Consider the following 22,413-nt stretch of genomic DNA (forward strand, 5'->3'; position numbering starts at 1 on the left):
GATGTGTGTCGCAGAAAGAATCAGCTTTACCCAAAGAGAGCTCTGTCTTTTGCCTTGGCTGCTGGGAGATCTCTAGCCCCTGGAATATTTTGCCTGATAAGAGTGTTTTTGTTTGCTTGGGAGCTTTTGCTCTGAAGAGTCTACCAATGTGATATATGATAGGTGTTTTGGAATTTGCTGTATCAGTTCAAACTTCTAGAAGAACTAGAGATTCAAGGTATTCACCAGAACCTCCAGGAGTGGCTGACACCTAACGGCCAGCCACATGGGCAGCATGTGATCAAGCCCCATAAGAGCCCTGGACGCCAAAAGCTCAGATGAGGCTTCCCTGTTGGGCAATACTCTGCATATTGTCACATGTGGATATGCCAGGAGGATGATGTGTCCCTGAGGCTGGTGAAAGCTTCATGTTTGGAACCCTCCCAAACCTTGCCCTATGCGTCTCTCCCTTTGGCTGCCTTTGATTTGCTTTTTATTGTTGTGTTTGTTTGTTTTTGCTGTAGTAAAACTGTAACCCTACGTATGGCGCTTTCCTGAATTCTGAGTCATTCTAGCAAATTAGCGAAATTAAGGCGGGGAGTGGGAATCCTTGACTGTGTGGCCAACTGGTTAGCAGTGAGGATGGCCCGAGGAGTCCCAGGCTGGTGGCTGGTGTGTAAGGGAGGGCATTCTCGTGGAGGACTGTGCCTTTCTCCTGTGAATTGTGGTCCGATTTCCAGGTAGGAGGTAGGCATCATGACTTTTAATTAAAAAAAAAGATTGGGCATCCACATATTGTGCAAATAAACACAGATTCATTATAGACTAAGACAAATTAAGAAAGCATAGTCAAATGGCATATTATAGGGAGTTGAAATACACAACAATGACAAGGAATTAAAAACACATGTAGGAATTAAGGTGGCATTGGTTGCCAGTTGGATGCTATTCTTGCTGTGATTCTAGAATGCTTATCTCCTTCCTGCTTGTCATCCCCACAGGGCTCAAGATGCATCTCTAATAATGAAGATCGATAGGAAAATGGGAATCCACAGACAACAAACTGTTATTCTAATGCAGATCTGAGGGAAGTGCAAGGGTGACTGGGTCACTAACTACATAGCTGCCTGGAAAGAGGAGGAGAGAGAAGCAGATGACTAGGGAGGTGGCCTTGTCTGGCTCTCCTTGGCATGTGGAGAAAAGCAAGCAAAAAGTAGAGTAAAAGGACATATATCCTGTGCCCATGCATTTTAAGTTACACTCAACCCACCCACTAGTAATGACAGCCAGTCTTTGTGTTGGTGTACCTAGTTACATCTTCCTCCAAGTAGAGTTCTCTTTTCTCTCTTGGCCAAGTGTAGGAGGCCATGCCAGACCTACTCTACCAAAAACTCAAGCAGGTTCAATGATATGGTAAGAGACGCAACACGAAAGCATGTGCTCTGGCACAGATTCTCTTATGTGCAAATACTGTGCCTTCTACCCAGCTCAAGTAGTCCGCGAGACAACCAATGGGTCTATGTCCACCAGCCGGGAAGATGGCATATTTCATTTTGGGCCATCGTAATCACCCAGCTTCCGTGAAAGACAGCAGATGGTATTAGAGAACCCTGTCTACCCACCTGCATTCTTCATCACATATAATTTTGCACTTGATCTCCTATAATTTTGCTGGTTTTGTTAATTTACAAAGTGCAAGTCACTTCGGACTGAGCCAAGTTGTCAATATTACCAGTATTTGCACTTAGAACGTGTGTTCTGGTCTAGAGTTGTCTGTGGTTAATGAACAAGGTCAGTGGCAATGGGTGTGGACCATGACCGCAAGATTTTCAGGACAGACGTTCTATTTGCTCTGATACACTGCACATGAAAGGTGGCTTGTCTTCCAACCATGTCCGAGAATGTTGTCGTCTTCAATTTAGGATTATTTTCTGCATCCTTGAAGGAATGGCAATACGTACAGGGATAGAACAGCAGGATGTGGGAAGCCCAGAGAACACTCAGCAGTAAGGTAGTCATATACCATTTTTATCTGACTCCTCTAAGATTTTGTTAAACGTGCTGTTCTAGGATTCAGTGCACTTAGTGGCAGGGTGTAAGCGGTGCCTGGATGCAGGGAAGAAACTAAGTAAGGTCCGCCCTTCAGTGAGCCGTCCTAAAATCCTCACTTCCCTCAAAGTTACACGCATGATCATTTCCCCGTGTCCCCGGCAGCTAGGTCTGTCCCCCTCAGAATGAAGAATGAGAAGCTAAGGGCACCCACTTGGTTTGTAACTCTGACATTTGGTCATGTTACTTAGCTTTATTAGGATTTTGTTGATTGACAAGTATGGTTTCCAGGGTGTCGGTACAAGACTAGGCACTGTTTCTACTGGGTTTTCCATTCTGCTGATCATCTTTATGTGTTCCTCTAATATTTCAGCTGGGGAGGATGGTCTCGAGGACTAACAGCCATGATAGGTTCACCCTCTGATTACTTCCAGAGGTAACTACTTCCTTACTTCTTTGTGAGGAAAACCTTTCTGTTAATGGGGCACCTGTAATTATGAGAAAGCTATTCCCTGTGTTGTGACTTTCCACAACTCCACCCCCCCCCCAGAACAATGTACAACAGATGTACTTCCTTTTCCAGAGGGCCAGATTTAAATGTATAAAGCCGGCTATCTACTCTTCTCTTCAGGCATTATAAACATATCCAATGACTTTATGTGTTCTGTGGTACACTTCTAGGATGTCACATTTCATAGACATCATCTAGGTAACTTCATGTCAATAAAAGGAGTTAAATGAGGCCCAGAGCAGTTGATGAAGGAAAACTCTACTTTAAATGCCAATTAATGAAAGTAGAAGGAATGAGAGAATTAGAAAAACATCATTTCAAAAACTTCTGTTAACATCAATTTGGATAAAGTGCATCAAGGTTAAAATCCTTGGGCGAATGGTTGATGGAAACCTGGACATTCATTTGGTGTCAAACTAATTCCACATAGAATACTTTCCAATCACAAGAGGTTAAGTAAAGTTGCACACAGTGGGTCCAGAGTGCAATCATTCCAATGAAGGTCAATTTTAGCAGATTAATGGTAGATCAGCTAGAAGTAATGTGTTTTCTGATGGGATACAAAACATGACGTATACAACATCATCTACGGTATTCTGTCCATGGTGTTTCACTTGAATCTATCCATTTAAAATCACTTGCACAGGAAATACACTAAAAGAGGCTGTCACCAGATAAATCCAAAAAGGTAGAATATTCTGGAGATCAACTAGCCTTTAATGTTCAACCCAACTATTGAAGGAACTATTCTAGATTAAAAGAGACTTATGGGATATATGTATATATTTCAAAGATATGCCCTAAGGTGTGGTGGGATGTGACATTCTTTTCTTTTTCTTTCTTTCTTTTTTTTTTTTTACAATGAATATCGTGTATTCTTTCTATAACAATAAAACATCACTTAAAAAATGTATGGCCAGGGCACCCAGGTGGTTCAGTAGGTTAAGCGTCCGACTTCGACTCAGGTCGTGATCTCACAGCTCTGGAGTTCGAGCCACACGTCGGGCTCTATGCTGTCAGGACACAACCCACTTCAGATCCTCTGTCCCCTCTCTCTCTTTGCCCCTCCCCTGCTCACGTGCTCTCTTTCTCAAAAATAAATAAGCATTTAAAAAAAATGTATGGTCAACTTGGCTAAATGATTTAGGAGATTTTTTCCAGATCCTGCCATACTTGTCATCCTCTCCTGGCTGAATGCCTCCTCGCTATTATTGTTTTCACATGTGATTCCCATCATTTGGCAACACGCCTCAGATGTAATCTTACTGGTACACAGTGGAACTTCCGAGCTGACCATTATTATTAAGGCAACTGAAGACTACATTGCCTTTACGGAAGCTCAGTCACACTGTTGACTGTATAAACAGTCTGTAGCCCCTTTAGAACACAAGTTAATGATTTAGAATAGACTATTTTAGAATATAAATCGACTATTTAGAATAGAGGTCAAGAACATGGACTCTGTGGGCACCTGGGTGGCGCATTCGGTTAAGCGTCCGACTTCAGCCAGGTCACGATCTCGCGGTCCGGGAGTTCGAGCCCCGCGTCGGGCTCTGGGCTGATGGCTCGGAGCCTGGAGCCTGTTTCCGATTCTGTGTCTCCCTCTCTCTCTGCCCCTCCCCCGTTCATGCTCTGTCTCTCTCTGTCCCAAAAATAAATAAACGTTGAAAAAAAAATTTTTTTTTAAATAAAAAAAAAGAACATGGACTCTGGAAGTCTGGGAAAAATGATTTAATCTCACTAAGTCTCCATTTTGTCATCTAGAAAGCCAAAGAAACACTAGAACCTGTTTCACAGGAGTATTATGGAGGCTAAATGAGACAGCATAGCAAAGGAGTTGAGTATGGGGTCCGGTTCAAAACATGTAATAAATAAATGTGACCTAGTAAAAAAATTATTATCGTGGTTATAAACTCTTAGTATGAAGGTTGCATCATTTAGACTCCCTCTAATATTTCAAAATTACTTTGATCAAAAGTGGTGCATTTTAGCTAGGGAAAATGTCTTTTAATAAAAAAAGTAACCAAATAAGCAATTTTCTTCATTTGACAATAAATATACAACTGTATTTCTATTTTCCTTGTACTGTGAATTCTTTCGTTAACTCACCAACAACGGAACCTTTGAATGGTTAGGACCAGTGGGGTCCAGAAAGCACTCACTTGAGTGGAGTAACCCCTGGACTTCAGGGTAACACTTTAGGGGACTTTTGTGTGCACTGACATTCTGTGAGAAGACTTAGAATTTCATGAGTCACCTGGATGATTGAATGCTCTGAACTTTTCCATGCCACACAATTTGTTCTATATGGAGTTGGTAAACTCACAATTAGCTAGTATAACAATGAAACCTCAAGACGCAGGAGGCAAAAATCTCAGAATTTTTTGAGAGCATTCATTAAAATGCAGAGATAAATACATGGTCACCTGCGTGAGAGGTAGGTAAAGTGATAGAGAATCTTAAGTTTAAAAAAAGTCCCCAGGGCGCCCGGGTGGCTCAGTCGGTTGAGCGTCTGACTTTGGCTCAGGTATGATCTCATCATGGTTTGCAGGTTCAAGCCCCACATCGGTCTCTGCGCTGATAACTCGGAACCTGGAGCCTGCTTCAGATTCTGTGTCTCCCTCTCTCTCTGCATTTGCCCACCCCCTGCCCTGCCCAGCTCACACTCTGTCTCTATCAAAAGTAAATAAACATTTAAAAATAATAATTAAAAAAAATAAAAAATAAATAAATAAAAATAAAAACAATCCCCTGAAAATTCCAAACAAGCAGCCCAAGAACAGAAAAATATAGAGAAGTCGGATTACCTTAAAGTAAAACATTCTTTTGGAGTTTGACGTTATTTTAGTGATTTAAATGAAATCGCTAATTTTGCTATATTAATTAGGATTCTTTCCACTGCAAGTTACAGAAATTCAGGTGATTTCAATAATAATGAGATGTATTGATTCACATAACTGGTAAGTGTAGAGTAGGGCAGATTTCAGGGTTGGCTTCATCTGGCAGTATTAGCATTCTGTCCCAGAGGTTGTTCTTTGGGGCACTGTCCTCCTCTGTCTGTTGCCTTCATGAAATGGCAGACCCAGTTCTAAAACCTGTTCATCACCACTTCCAATGTTATCATTTAAAGGTAAGAAAACATTTTCCATAAATTTCCAACAAGGTCCCCTTGACCTCCCTGGCCAGTACTGTGTCTTAGCCCCCATTCCTGAGCCAATCATTAACAAGGGGTGGGGTTACTTCTTTTTTTTTAATGTTTTATTTACTTTTGAGAGAGAGAGAGAGAAACAGAGACCGACCAAAAGTGGGGGAGGGGCAGTGAGGGAGGGGACAGAGGATCTGAAGCGGGCTCTGCGCTGACAGCAGTGAGCCTGACTCGGGGCTTGAACTCACAAATCTTGAGATCATGACCTGAACCAAAGTCAGATACTCAACTGACTAAGCCACCCAGGTGCCCTAGGGTGGGATTACTTCTAAGGGAGCTGTGGATGAATGAATAAAAACTGGGGGATTCTTGGTAGGAGGAGAATCAGTGTTTTTAGTTGGTCACCAACAAGGAGTAGTTTTTGCAAATAGGAAGTTGGATGAAGCGGGGTATTACTTTATTTCCAGAAAATTAGTTTTTCTTACAAAACTTGGCTTTTAAACAATTATGAAGGGAAAGAATCCCATCCAAAACCAGATGGGAAGTTCTGGTTTTCCCCTTTGCTGCAATGACAATAGTAATTCTGAGCAGGAATAACAATATTGTTATATATCCTATCTCCACCAGGTTTTAGAATTCCCAAATGGCTATGAACACTTTCAAAATGTGTGTAGTTTGGAAAAACCTCAGTTTTATTACCTACGTGGTAATTTTCCCTTAATTTTTAGAATGTGGGATTTTTTAAAGTGGAGGTGCAATCTGTATATAATAATCTAGACTTCAAAATGTTGTTATGTAACAGCTATTTGATGTTTGACAAGTTTTTGACACTCTTTAATGAGCTTGTTTATATCTTTAATCTTAGAAATAAATTTACCAAGTGCAAATCTAGCACCAAGTATGATGAATTCATCATTTTATCCTTGAAGAGCAGAGTGGCATCTAAATTCAGCAAGTCACTTCTTAATTTTCTTAAACTGAAAACATACCTATGTGCCGTAATTACTTCCATCTCAGTACTTTTCTCTGGCTTTCATTTTTCTTTTTTTTTTAACCAAATTAACTATCACTTTCTTATTATTTGGGACTTCTAAGCTATTGTATGTGGAGAAAAGCCTTTTTGCCTCTCTGAATCACCATTTTCTCCTCAGATCACTAGAGTCCATGAATCATTCATTCATTCATTCATTCACTCAATAAACGTTTGACTGCCGATCATAGCATTAGGAATTCAGTTTTTGTTCTGTTTTGTTTTAAGTAGGCTTCACCCTCAGCACAGAGCCCAATGGGAGCCTTGAACTCACAACCCTGAGACCAAAACCTGAGCTGAGATCACGAATTGGATGCTTGGTCTACTGAGCCACCCAGGCGCCCCAGAGTTGGGAATTTAAGAAGAAAAATTAAAAAAAGACTTGGTCCTGGCTTTCAAGGAATTTACAGTAAAATGACATCGATGGACATCTAGCACAAAGGAATTTTTAGAAGGGGTTCAGTCCAATAATGGAGATGGGAATGAGGTATTTTGGAATTGCCTAGGAGAGGTAGCCTAAGTCACCTTCAATCTAGAGATGAATCAAGGGCAAGTTTTCTTGGAGATGATGATATTTGTGCTCAATACTGAAGGATGGGTGGGCATTAGCCAGGTAGACACAGATGGGAGGGGAGGGGAGGACATTCAGTGACAGAAGACCCTGCGGTCAAAGGCATGAAGTGAAAGCATAGCTTCATGCCAGGGGAAATTATAAGCTATTCATGTTATTGGAGGAACAAGTATGAAGCAGAGTGTGAGAAAAGCAAAGACGAAACAGGAACCAGGAGGCACTGGGAGATTTTCCTTCCTGTAGGTGACGAGGATTCATTGAAAGATGCTATTTAAGGGTTAGATGGAAACATCAGTGTTTTTCTAATATGATATTCTAGCCTTCTTTAATTCCACTTATGGATTTCATCTTCGACATTTGAAACAATCTGAAGGAAGCTGTCCCTGGTTTATCCCGGAATTTTCTATCTTCCCGACCTCACTACCACTGCACCGTGATTAGTATGGAGCTAGGATATTGACTGAATCCAAAATTCTTTCTCTTACTCAACCGAACCAAAATAGTTGTGGAACTTTCTTATGTCAAGGAAACACAACTGTGAATTAGTAAAGTGTGTGTCAAAGGAGATCAGCAAAGCCCCCACTATTACCCTGGATTATGCCACGCTCAGCTCAATTTTCTTTCCATTTTCATAAGGTTAATTGTTCCCCCAGATACACAAACTTCAGAACTAGCAGAGTAATCTGTTGCCTTTGCACTCTCTGATACATACAAAATTCTGGGTATTAGAACCCATTTTCCTCCTCCTCCTCCTCCTCCCTCTTCTTGTACTCAGAAAAATCTCCTATTAAGATGCAAATTCTAGAAGTGGGGATTCATTAAGCTATTACCAGATAATGACAGCATGAATTTACTGACTCTTAGATGCCCAATCAGAAGGGAAATGTATTTGTTGTCCAGGGTCAAGTGGCCAGAGGTGAAGAAGGGCCTGGAAGGCTGAGAAGGAAGGACCCAACATAAGCTCTGCCTTTTCATAGCAAGAGGGCCATTTTCAGCCACTATGGTTTTTCTAGTAAAGCAATCCAGGGTCAAGAAGTGCCTAATACTTCTTAACAAAATAATAGAAGGGTTTATTATTCAAAAGGTGTAAGTTCAAAACCATTAAACAGAAGCGCATTTCTTCTACGTGACTACAATCTTGTCCCAGAAACTGATAAAATGCTTGCCCTGTTGATGCACTAACCTCTCCTGGGTGACCAGGCAAGGAAAGTAACCACAGCTATGACAGGGAAACTGAGTTCAACTTAGAGCATCTATTATCTTCCTCCTTGCCTTGTCCACGCTGTTGCTTGAATGAACAGACGAGAGATGCCTGAAGTTCTGGCAAAGAACGGGGCACATTTCTTTCAGAGTTCCCCAGAAGGAGAGCTAGAGGCAGTAAAGAACACTGAGACAGTCCTACAGGGAGGTTTGAAAAAAGAGAGAGAAGAGAGGGGGCTGTGTGTCAGATAGGGAGGGAGAAAGCACACAAGAGGAGCATTTTCCTCCTGAAGCTTAAATCTGGAGAAGCTTTCCAGTAGGCTGTGTACAAGAAGGAGTGAGCCCGAGAGAACTCCTATGACCTCCAGTCTTCCTCATTGCCCTAGAAGTCTGGCTTCATGGATGCACAACCCACGTAGGCTCGGTTTTTAATTTGAACTTGCGTTTGGTAAGCGAAGTGACAAGGGAGCGTGAGCGGAGGAGATATTTGCAATATGGCAACACGCACATGTGCCGCCATCGTCTGCCATCCCATTCGTGTCTAATGTTCAGGATGCCCCGTGAGCACAGCATTCCCCTGCACCCACAGCGAATGGGGATTTACTGAGATTCAAAGCAAGTACGTGGTAAGCTTGTTACACCCATGTCTGAATAAGCAGAGGCTCCAACAGCCGCCAATGGCCAGGCTTTCTCTTTGAACCAGAGTTTGCTTCAAATGCAGAAGGAAGGCAACGGTGTTGGAAGAAACACCAACTACCCGGTAACCTATCCCCGCCTACTTGTCTCACATCCCTGTACTAGCTAACTGCTTATGCTAAAAAGAATGTCAGTTCTTCCCTACTCATCAATCACTTAAGGTACGACATGTTGGTAGGGTGTGCACAGATCAACAGAGGAACTAAAAACAATACTTGTGTGCCGTGGTTCCACTGTTGCAATGAGAACAAAATTCGTATGCAGATATGAGCTATGAGACAGGAATGTGTAAGTTCAGTGATCCGGCATACAGGTTCCTTGCTCTTTTGTTTGCATTTCAAGCTGGTCTTGCACAATAAAAAGAGTGGTACAATCGATGCTGATAATGAACATTTTGATTCATCTCTACTTGGAACAACATTAAAGAGCGAATTAAGAAAGTGCTGTGACAATTTGAGAACGCGTTTCAAAAGAAAAGGAAAAGCTTTGAGGTTTCACACCATTAATGATGTTCTTTTTCTGCTTCTTGCACAAGGGGCCACGCAGTTCTGTTTTGCACTGGACTCCACAAATTACGTAGTCAGCCGTGTGGCCCTATCTCTTGAGATCTACCTGAACTTTCAGTTCAGATTTTTGTATTTCTTGTTTTTTAATGTTTATTTTTGAGCGAGCGAGAGAGAGAGAGAGAGAGCATGCAGGGGAGGGACAGAGAGAGAGGGAGACAGAGAATCCCAACTTGGGGCTCAAACCCACGAACCGGGAGATCATGACCTGGGCCGAAATCAAGAGCTGGACGCTTAACTGATGGAACTACCCAGGCGCTCCAAATTCTCATATTTCTTAACCGAACATGGTTGGCCCCGTGGGTCTTGCTTTCCAGCATGGCTCATCTCACTTATCTCCATCATGCTTTTTCTTGCAATCAGAAATAGGGTAGGCATAGCACTGTACTCCAGCCTCTACTCATGGTCCAACCCACTATTCTTCTTCTTTGTTAATTGGATATATCTGGCATGTAACATTATGTAAATTTAAGGTGTACAACTTGTCAAGGTGCCATATTTATATATTATACTGTGATTGCCATTGTAGTGATTCTTAGCATCTCTAACACATTACGTAATTATTCCTCCTTCCAGCCCATGATTCTTAACACCTGTTATGAATGACCCTCTACCAGTATTTGGGGGCCTTCATATTAAGCTCCAGATTTCACTAAAAAACAAAGGCTCATCTGCAATAAAATTCATGCCCCTAGCATCTTCCCTCCAAACGGAAGAAATTCTATCTCTGTTGATTAAGCTTTGGTTAGGGGGCGCCTGGGTGGCTCATTTGGTTAAGCATCCAACGTCAGCTCAGGTCATGATCTCACAGCCCCTGAATTTGAGGCCAACATGGGGCTCAACATCTGGGCTGTTCTGACAGCTCAGAGCCTGGAACCTGCTTCAGACTCTGTCTGTCTGTCTGTCTGTCTCTCTTCTGCTCTGCCCCTCCCCCACTCATACTCTCTCTCAATAAATAAACATTAAAAAAAATGAAAAAGAAGTAAGCTTCAGTTCAACTACAAGTGACAGACAGCTCCCCCCCCCCCCCCCAAATATTGGTTCCAGCAAGTTTGCAGCTCTTTCCTCTCAGAATCTGGAAGTAAGTGATTCAGGGCTGGTACGTGCTCTACAGGGACGGTGGCTATTTTGTTACTTCTTTTTCTTCTCTTTTTTCTCCTCCTATTTTGTTGCTCTGCTCTGCACAACCTTTCTTCCCAAGACTGCCTTGAAATTCAAGACGTCTGTAGCCATCAAGCCTGTCTGCGGAATAGCTGGAATGTGCAAAAGGAAGGAGAAGGGAATGCCCCTTTCCCTTAAGAAACTTCTAGAAATTAAACAGACCACTTCTACCGATATCTTACTAGCCTGAATGTAGGCACTTAGCTATACTAGGTGCAACAGGGAAATTGTCACCGTTCCCAATTGAGTTTTCAGGTCCCCATAACCTTAAGCTTTCTGCAGAGTGTTCAATGAAGTCCTGTGGTGCAATGCCCCACACACAACATAGTAGGTGATTTTTCCTTTCCTTTCCCTTTCCTTTCTTTCTTTCTTTCCTTTTTAGAGAGAGGGAGAGTGTGAGCAGGGGAAGGGGGAGGGGGGAGGGAGAGGGAGGGACAGGGAGAGAGAGAGGGGGAGAGAGAGAGAATCTCAATCAGGTTCCATGCCCAGCGCCAAGCTGGACAACATGGGGCTTGATCCCACGACCTTGGGATCGTGACCTGAGCCAAAATCAAGAATTGGAGGCACAACTAACTAAGCCACCCAGGAGCACCTAATTTCTTAATGTTTGTTTTGGCTGATAAATCAGGAGCAGATAAAAAGGAATATAATTCAAATGCAGTAACAACAATATTTAAAAAAAAGAATAGTGCTATGTTATCTGCTTTAGAAACTGGATTTATGTTTTAATAACAGATATTCTTAAAGTGGATTCTATCTGGAAACGATAGACAAACTTGAGTGTGCACAGATGCCTTTTGGGGGCAGCTTCACAGAAGACTGATTTCGGGATGCTATCGACAAATATTCTGACTCAGAACGCTTGGGGTTGGGCCAGGAATCCCAATTTTCAGTAGGTACCCAGGGTAATGACCATGACAAATAATACCATAAGACATGGCAGTTTAGGTTGTCTTCACCTATAGTTGGCTCCCTCAAAGCCCAGCACAGGGCCATATCTTTTTTTTAAGTTTATTTATTTTGAGAGAGAGAGAGGCAGAGAGAGAGGGAGAGAGGGAATCCCAAGCACTGTTAGTGCAGAGCCTGGTGTGGGGCTTGAACTCATGAACTGTGAGATCATGACCTGAGCTGAAATCAAGAGTTAGAAGCTTAACCAACCGAGCCACCCAGGCATCCCTAGGACCACATCTCTAAAAGTAAGATTATGAAGTCGAGAACGTGATCATTCTTCCTGTACCTTCCATACACTACTGCTAATCCCAGGCTTATTTCTAGAGTTCCCTCTCCAAAACTACTATCTCCTTTCTATGTTTGCATTATTCCTGATTTTTTTTTTTTCCCATCAAGCCCCCTCTCGAGTTCTCTACAACCCAAGCCAAGAAGGCTGACAAGCCTTGAGGACCGGCCGGGGGAAGTGCTGGGTGGTCAAGAATAAAATGGATGCTATTTGCCATTACACCCATTCGTTCATCTGATCCCTAGGTTGGTCAAACAGTAATGTCTTTACACAGTGTATTAATAGTACAGTTAATAAGCATGCATCCTAACGCAATACTTATGCGATATTTGGCTTCAGGTAGAATATACTAAGAATTAGAGTTTTGATATTGATTTTACCCTGTGATTCAATGTTTCATAAAATGTGCTATATATATCTTATATATACATGAGGTCATTTTAAGCGGTACCTCTGAAGATTTTAAATTTGAGTAGTTTCATTCTCACCTTGCATTTGTGGCACGCAGATCTAAATTTCTATTAGTGGGAGTGACACGAAGTTTTCTTTTAATTGTTTTTAATGTTTGCATTTATTTGTGAGACAGAGAGAGACACAGCATGAGCAGGGGAGAGGCAGAGAGAAAGGGAGACACAGAATCCGGAGCAGGCTCCAGGCTCTGAGCTGTCAGCACAGAGCCCGATGGGAGGCTCAAACTCATGAACCATGAGATCATGACCTGAGCTGAAGTCCGACGCTTAACCGATTGAGCCACCCAGGCGCCCCTCTTTTAACTTTTTAAGTAAAGAAAATGACTTAACTTTAAACGAAGATATTAAGTAGAGGGGGCTTAACAAAATGGGAATCATGTGCTTACAACAACAGAGAAAGTTATTTCTCCTTATGAAGGCAAAATAAACTATAAAAACTTGGATGCGAATTCTGGGTCTGTGTTGGGGGGTTTTGAGTGTACTTCTTAACCTCCCTAACCCTGTTTCTTCATGTGTAAAATGGGAATAATAACAACTCAGAGGATTGTTGTATTAAATGAAATAATTCATGTAGATAGTATGTTCAATATTGACAACTATTATTATTTAATATGGATCAAATTTATCTTGCCTTATCTTGATGTTCAATGTGAAATCTGCCCGGACAGTGAAAGATTCTCTGGGCTTTCCAAAAAATTGGTTTCTCAAAAGGTGGCCTGAGAATATTTAAAAAAAAAATTTTTTTTAATGCTTATTTATTTTAGACAAAGAGAGAGAGAACGAGAGCGAGAGCAGGGGTGGGGCAGAGAGAGAGGGAGACAAAGAATCCGAAGCAGGCTCCAGGCTCCAAGCTGTCAGCACAGAGCCCCACGCGGGGCTCGAACTTAAGAACCACGAGATCATGATCTGAGGTGAAGCTTGCTGCTTAACTGACTGAGCCACCCAGGTGCCCCAAGATGGCCCGAGAATAAAGGTGGTAAATGTCCATCGATAGCTTACTAGGTAATTTATGATCGAGCAGCAAGATAGACGTCACATCTCTAAGGACACTAGGGACAGGAGGCACCATACCAACCCTGGCCTGCCTTTTTCCCTAGACTTTAGTATGTAAAAGACAAACAAAAAACTATGTTCTTTAAACTAATGTTACTTTGGGTATTTATTGTTTCCAGCTGAAGAAAACGAAAGCCTATACAATAGGTGATCGCAACATACCATACCAACAGCTTGCACAGAGGGGCCCCTGGCCCAGTCTTGGAGGATCCAGGGAGACTTCTGGAGGAGGTTGCTTCAAAGGAAATGAGATATACAAGTGCAGATCCAGTTCTAATGTATGAACACGGTGAAGGAAAATTGTGGAGGGGGGTGTGGGATATAGGACAGTATTTTAATAAATTATCGGGCATGTAAAAAAAGGCTGTATATGTACATATATGTGTATATATAACGTAAGGAGTTATATTCTGCATAACATATATCCTATATATATAGACACGTGCACATGCAAGCAGCAAGAAGGGGAAAGCTGGGGTCAGGGGAGGGGGTGGTGAGGATCTGAAAAGACTTTATAGCAGAAATGAAGGTCGAGAGCATTTCTGAGAGTTGAGAGTGCTAGGCTAACGAAGGAAAGACCAGGTAGCTTGACCGAAGAAGCACCTGGAACACAGGCAGAGATACAAGCAAAAGCCTGATTTTGTGAGCATGACCTCTGTGTAGAAATGCCAGCACCTCCGTGTGGCTCTGCTGCAAAGAGCCGTGAACCCTGGGGCACACCTAGAAACGAGTCTGGATGGGTGGGCACCAGATCACACAGAGGCTTAATGCCAGGCTAAGACAAGGGATCAGGGGGTGCCACGAGCGACCTTCAAGACAAGAAGTAATACCATCAGGACCGTGGGCTTGAAAGTTCACCTTGGTGACAATGCGGAGAGTGGTTTGTTGTGTGAAACGAGGGCCCATCACTACAGTCTAGACCAGAAATGGGGAAACAAAACAAAACAAAACAAACAACCCTTAACAGGGGCGACTGCAGCGGGGGAAAGAGAGGAGGCAGCAGGCAGAAGGACTGGGGGAGTAGAGGGAAACGGAGAAGCCAAGACTGATTGCCAAGTCTCTTGATGGATACAGAATCTAGAACACAGAAAAGAACACGGCATCTAGGAGATACCGATGGTCGTTACAGAGATGGTGAACACAATTTACAATCGACTGTATTTGTAGTACCAAAGGCACATACATCCAAATGGCCATTAGCTCTGTGGGCCCGTGGGTCTAGTACTCAAGGGGGACAGGGCCATGGAGAACTGTCACCTCTTGGTTGTGAGCTCACCTCACATCAGAATGTTCCAGTGAAAACCTGTCTGAGAGAGTCTTTAATAACACAGCCCAAGATGAATCAAAGCAAGCGTGGAACGTCCTCTCATTTTTGCCTTGTGGTCTATTTCCACATCATTTGTGTCATGCTCTGGCTTCCCAAAGAGGATCTGGTCTAACTGCTCAGAGGACCATTCCTAACAGCTCTAATTTCAGGCCCCTCTGTTTGACCCCGATTGATGGTCCGGTCTCCCCCATCAGACCAAAATGTCACAGCTTACCCCAAAAGTTCTGCCAGGAAAGGTCCTAAGACATATTTCCTATCTCGAGAGTGAGATGGCCTGTTTGGATGGGGGTGCTGAAATCAACAACAAAAAAACCTCACCTCCACGGTCCAGGGGTCTTTCTGGTACCCTGGTTATTGAATACACAGAATTCTGGATTTCTGCAGGTCTTGAAGACCGGGCTGTTTTTAAAGCTCGAGTAACATCCAGATGACTCTTTCACAGCGGGCAACCGGACGGCCCGCCTGTGAAGCCTCAGCATCACACGTGGCTCTGCCCGGTGTTCGCAGTGACCAAAGCGAATCGGGGCCAGAAGAGCCCCCAGTAAAGCTGCTCTTCTGACTCTCTGCCTCTGCCCTTCTTGCTTCTGCCACTGAGCAGATTGCAAGAGGCTGGTGCCAAGTCTACATTGCTTAATAATAATTCTCATTAGCATGCTGCCTTGGATGTGTACTGCAGAGCAAAATTTAGCTCCTCCTCGGTGTGCACCAAGAGAAGAGCCGTGAAATTCTCAGAGCGTGCAAAACGCTGGAAGTCCTTGGCGGAGGAGACCCCTCTGCTTGGTGACAGTTCCCTCTCCTTTTCTCTCCCCAACACGGTGGGAGAGACAAACAGGAATTTGGGCGCCGAACCCGGGAACCTTAGGTTCCTTCTGCCTCTGCGTCTGCGCGGCCCCCACCCTGGAGATCTCAGTCGTTCCTGGCTTCCGACCACACGGTCTGATAAATTCCAAAAGCCCGCGGCCTGCGCATGCCCGGTGGCCCCGCAGAGCGGAAGCGGTCCGCCCTGGTCTGTGCGTTTGACCGCGTGGCCACCGAACGCGTGTGCCGGCCACCCCATGACTTTCCTGGGGTCGCTCACGTTAGCGTTCATCATGAAAGCGACCGGGGCGCCGTTTACTCCCCTGCAGATGCTGGGGTGACCGGATGACACCCTCGAGGGGGGCACACAACACCTTGTGCATTCACAGACCTCCATCGCCTCTCTAACAGGGGCCCCCTTTCCCACAATGGCTTTCACATGCCATCTGCTGTCACATGATAGCCTGTGCCAGGTCCTTATAAGAAATGTATTTGATCACCCCGTTTCTCATGCCTTCTTTAGAAACGGCAAACTGAACAAGACATTACGGCGGCTTCCCACGGCAGGAATTATGTGCATATGAAATGCAGTGAATTAAAAAGACTTTTTATTGTAATTGCTGGCTGCCAAATGGCAAGCACACCCCCTTATGAAAAATGTACAGAAGTTATCGGACTTAGCATCTAGCAGAATAGATATTTTTCTGTGCGTGTGAATTTGCGTGCCAAGAAATGTACAAGGGGAGTCTGGGCCATTTTGTAGTTCTGTATATACACACACACGTATGTGTATATATACACATATACATACATATAACATATATTACAGACATATATATGTTATAGATGTTTTATATGTATATGTTTTATATGCATATATGTTATATATGTGTGTTATATGTATATGTGATATATGTAATATATAATATATACTATATATTATATAATTATTATATAATATTATATATAATATATACAATATATAATATATATAATTATATAATATATAATATATATTATATATATTTACATAGTTTCTTTTTTTCCTTTTCCTTTTCATTCATGTTTTTCCTTTTTTCCTTGTCTTTTCTTTCTCCTGTTGCCACCATTGCTCTGGACTGATCGGAAGCTAAACTCCGTGGCCAAGAAGTGCCACTCTGTGAAAGCCACCAGAACAGAAGAAACAGAACGGGTACAAAGTGTCCCAGGCAACAAATGAATGAGTCCGTTCTGCCACGTCTCATTCTCGAAGAATGGCACTTCCTTTGTGAATTGAAAAGAAATGTAAAGTGGGGGAAATGGCGAAAAAGACAATTAATAAGAAATAAAAGATTTCTGGCTCTCCTTCCTCTCTTCTCCTTCCTGACCTGTGACAGCGCACGGCCATGTTTCACGGTCTTGCATTTTCATGTATTATTCTGTTACCTGTCTGTAGGGAGCCTCGAACGGGCTGCCAGAGAGACAGTCTGTAATTGAATGTTCTTCCAAGAGAAGGACTTCTGTCAGGCCAGCCAAGGGAATAGAGGCTCCACCTGCTGACTTTTTTATGTTTGCCGACTCCGAAAGAATGCAAAGCATAAAGAAATTGAATGGCAGTTATTTCTTTTATAATTTCTCCATGGAAATATAGTTTTCAAAACTATCGATGAGATACACCAGGCGAACTCGGGCTTTCAAGGTGAAATTGCAATCTATAGCTTGTTCTAAGAGTGGGGATTATAGCTGGCTTCCCTGAGCCAGCATAAGTAATTACTTTAATCTGTGACAACATATAAATTCATAAATTGTTGCCACCGTGGCTCTCAGGGAGTACTTGACTTTTCAAACCTGGCTCTTGGCCGTAAATTTACACTACACGGCTGGTCCAAGTGTGTGCTGTTTTAAGAAGCTACACAGTCCCTCGTTATAGTCTGGAAGCAATGCTAGGCGTTTTCGATCTGAGGAATAAAGATGAAATCCTAGTGAAAACATTAGTATTTTCAATAGCATAGACGCGATTTGAGTATTTGTTGCCCGCATTTCTGAGAGAAGCTTGGCTTCCAGACAATACCCACGTAAAACTCTAAGCCATTCGCTTGTCTTTTCCTTGGTTAAAATTGCCGTGAAAATGAGCATGGAATGCATTACACATGTGCTTAGTTACTTAGCAGCTTGGACAGTGGGATCCTTGAGGGCAGGCACATCTCCCTACAATCTCCATGTGGTGGGTTTCATTTCTCATCGCGATTTCATTCACTGACAAATGATAAGCTAATTACCTGTTGGATTCAATGAAATAATGGACCCTGTATTTATGGCCTGGGTTTTGTGCTTGGGAAGACAGCTTTACATTATGTGTCTGTTTGTTCATTTTTTTAACGTTCATTTATTTTTGAGAGAGAGAGAGAGACAAGCATGAGTTGGGGAGGGGCAGAGAGAGAGACACACACACAGAATCCGAAGCAGGCTCCGGGCTCTGAGCTGTCAGCACAGAGCCAATGCGGGGCTTGAACCCGTAAACCATGAGATCATGACTTGAGCCAAACTTGGAAGTTTAACCGACTGAGCCACCCAGGTGCCCCTGCTTTACATTATTCTTAATTATGAGTATTTTTCTGTATTCTTTTCTGTACTCCTGTGAGCCACTCTAAGGGACAAAAGTGTATATACTCAAACATCCCCCCAGCCCAATGATGCTTATGGAGGTGTTAGTTAATGGGTTTTTTTGGTCTTCCCCATAACTCTTCCACTGGTGACACACTAAGTACCTCATGAGCTACGACACATCCCCACTTCTTTAGGGTTAGTCACATGACCCAGGTCTGGCCTCAACATCCTGGTCCAGTCAGAGATCTTCCCTGGGATTAACACATGGACAGTGGGAGGGAGAGGCTACCTCCTTTCTCAGGAGTTGCTAAGCTGTGGCTGTAGGAGGCCATGTTCTCTCCCGCGTGGTGACAACACGGCTGACGTGGGGAAAAAGAAGCCTCAAAGCTAACTCAAGACTGACAGAGACGAGAGGCAGAGTGGGAGAGAAATACCTCAGCAGGGTCAGCTCTTGTTCCTGTCCCCAAGGCCCTGGTTCCTCCAGCCCCTTCCTTTGTTTCTGGGGGCTACCCTGGGGTCTCCCCGTGAATCCTGTCTCTGGATCACCCGACTCTGTGTTGGGTTTCTGTGGTTCACAACCAAAAGACAATTAAATACTTGCGGGGGAGTGAAGAGGCCGCGTTTTCTCTGTTTTGCAGCTAGAATCACAAAGGATGGACAAAGAGGAGCAGAGACACTTCTCGAGAGTAGCAGGTAACAACACAACCCAGCATTTGGGTAGTGCTCTACAGATGGTCTTCCAAGTACTTCCATAACCATTTTCTCATTTGACCCTCGCGGTAGTTCTGTGACATGGAGAGAGGATGGTGCATAATTATACACATTTATAAACAGAACAGAGTGGCAAGTGGAAGCTTTGGCTGTGGTTCTGGAATTAGAGTGAAGGCCCACAGCCGAGAACAGAGGATCCTGAGGTGGGTTTACGTTCTGTATTCCGAGGACTCCCGGTTTGGGGACCCGGGCCCTCACTTTACAGGTTTACCGGGAAGGGAGCCAGTTTGGACAATCCACACAATGAACCCCAGATCCAGGGAGAGCCAAGAGAATCCCTTGTGAACAGAGGGGCATCCGTAAGAAGTGGTGGCTGGCGTACCCAGGCCTAGGCGGACATCCGTTTCACCAGGCTGCCTGAGTCTAAACGGAGCACAGGAAAAAGGCAAGGCAGAGAAAAAGGGGAGTGGGAAACAGATGGCCAGAGAGGTTACTCTCCAAGGCCACAAGCCCAGGCAGCGGCTGAGCTGCGGTCTCCAGACAAACCACTGAGGTTCACGGTGTGAACACGCGTCAGAAGCACGGGGTGTGAGCCTTGTACAGACTGCTCATCCGACCCCGAGTCCCTGATCCGCGAAGCCTGGTGAAAAGCCCAAGACTCTGCATTTCTAACAAGTTTCCAGGTGAGGCTGATGGTCCTGACCCGGCGATTCCGCTTTGAGGGAACCACTAATCTAGGCCAACTCACTTCGAATTCAGGATGTCTTGCGCACCGTCACAGCGCATGCTTTCACCAGCGCACCAGGAAGTGTTCGTTCCCTGTCCCTCTGTGCTACTGACATATTGTCGATATTCCGAAATACGATTTTCCAAGAAAGAGGATTTCCTATCAAATATGCACTTTTAGCATACCTCTGCAATTTTGTACTATGGATCTGAAATGTGACGAAAGCTATCCTGGACAGGAGCTACCTAAGCCGATGTTGGAAGCAAATGTTCTAAACTATGAAGTCTGCACTGCTTTTTCAGTGTACTTTAATTAAGAAACGTGCAGTTTAAAAGCAAGGCTGATTGCACCAGCATTCTTCTCAAAGCTAGAACAAGCCATCCTAAGGTTTGTACGGAACCACAAAAGACCCCCGAATAGCCAAAGTAATATTGAAGAAGAAAACCAAAGCAGGAGGCATCACCATCCCAGACTTTAGCCTCTACTACAAAGCTGTAATCATCAAGACAGCATGGTATTGGCACAAAAACAGACACAGAGACCACTGGAATAGAACAGAGACTCCAGAATTGGACCCACGAAAGTATGGCCAACTCATCTTTGACAAAGCACGAAAGAACATCCAATGGAAAAAAGACAGCCTCTTGAACAAATGGTGCTGGGAGAACTGGACAGCAACATGCAGAAGAATGAAACTAAACCACTTTCTTACACCATTCACAAAAATAAACTCAAAATGGATGAAGGAACTGAATGTGAGACAGGAAACCATCAAAACCCTAGAGGAGAAAGCAGGAAAAAACCTCTCTGACCTCAGCCGCAGCAATTTCTTACTTGACACATCTCCAAAGGCAAGGGAATTAAAAGCAAAAATGAACTATTGGGACCTCATCAAGATAAAAAGCTTCTGCACTGCAAAGGAAACAATCAACAAAACTAAAAGGCAACCAATGGAATCAGAAAAGATATTTGCAAATGACATATCGGATAAAGGGCTAATATCCAAAATCTATAAAGAACTCACCAAACTCCACCCTTGAAAAACAAATAATCCAGTGAAGAAATGGGTAGAAGACATGAATAGACACTTTTCTAAAGAAGACATCCAGATGGCCAACAGGCACATGAAAAGATGCTCAACGTCACTTCTCATCAGGGAAATACAAATCAAAACCACATGGAGATACCACCTCACGCCAATCAGAGTGGCTAAAATGAACAAATCAGGAAACTATAGATGCTGGCGAGGATGTGGAGAAACGGGAACCCTCTTGCACTGCTGGTGGGAATGCAAACTGGTGCAGCCGCTCTGGAAAACAGTGTGGAGGTTCCTCAAAAAACTAAAAATAGATCTACCCTGTGACCCAGAAATAGCACTGCTAGGAACTGACCCAAGGGATACAGGAGTGCTGATGCATAGGGGCACTTGTGCCCCAATGTTTATAGCAGGACTTTCAACAGTAACCAAATTATGGAAAGAGCCTAAATGTCCATCAACTGACGAATGGGTAAAGAAGATGGGGTTTATATATACAATGGAATACTACTTGGCAATGAGAAAGAATGAAATCTGGCCATTTGTAGCAACGTGGATGGAACTGGAGGGTATTATACTAAGTGAAACAAGTCAGGCAGAGAAAGAGAGTTACCATATGTTTTCACTCATACGTGGATCCTGAGAAACTCAACAGAAGACCATGGGGGAGGGGAAGGGGGAAAGAAGTTACAGAGAGGGAAGGAGGCAAAGCATAAGAGACTCTTAAAAACTGAGAACAAACTGAGAGTTGATGGGGGGTGGGGGAGAGGAGAAAGTGGGTGATGGGCACTGAGGAGGGCACCTGTTGGGATGAGCACTGGGTGTTGTATGGAAACCGGTCTGAAAATAAATTATATTTAATATAAAAAAGTTAAAAACAATAAAAGCAAGGCTGAAGAGTAGCAGTGCACATGAGAAATGGTAGCCTTGGCTTTGCACATGAAATGTACATCAGGAGAAAAAAATAAAGCAGAAAATAAACAAGATGAACTCAAAATACTGTAGCAAATGTTGGGCTGAAACACTGCCAGGTGTGGAGGTGTAGAGAGATGAACACACATTTTGGTGGCAAGGCACAAAACTGTTTAAATCCTTTTTGCAGAAGTTTCTGAAAACTGTAATTTTGGCATGGATCTATGAGCAGAGTTACTGCTTTTATCGTGTAGGCAAACCAGCAATATTCTGTGAGAATTGCCCTGTCCGGCCTTGAATGTTGTGTAACTTCCCAGAAACATCACCTCCACAGATGCCAAAGAATAGAACAGAGCAATGAAGTCAGAAATTTTTTCTAGACAATAAAAATATACCAGAAGGTGTGAAGTCTCAATGAATGGTAGCTAGCTCATGTTCTCTTAAGTAATCAAATAATGTTCCTACAAAGGACTCAAACTGTTATTTTGGGGTCTATGAGAACATGTATACATAGGTATATATAGATATGGTTTTTTTTCTTTAAAATGTTTTATTAAGTTTAGCTTACTACAAATTTGAAAAATTATAACTTCTTCTTGCCAGTGTTGATGGCGGAGGAAAAGTTTGAGATGAGAAAAGACAGTATGTGTG

The sequence above is a fragment of the Acinonyx jubatus genome, chromosome D4 (assembly GCF_027475565.1).
Source record: "Acinonyx jubatus isolate Ajub_Pintada_27869175 chromosome D4, VMU_Ajub_asm_v1.0, whole genome shotgun sequence".
In the NCBI taxonomy this organism is placed as follows: domain Eukaryota; kingdom Metazoa; phylum Chordata; class Mammalia; order Carnivora; family Felidae; genus Acinonyx; species Acinonyx jubatus.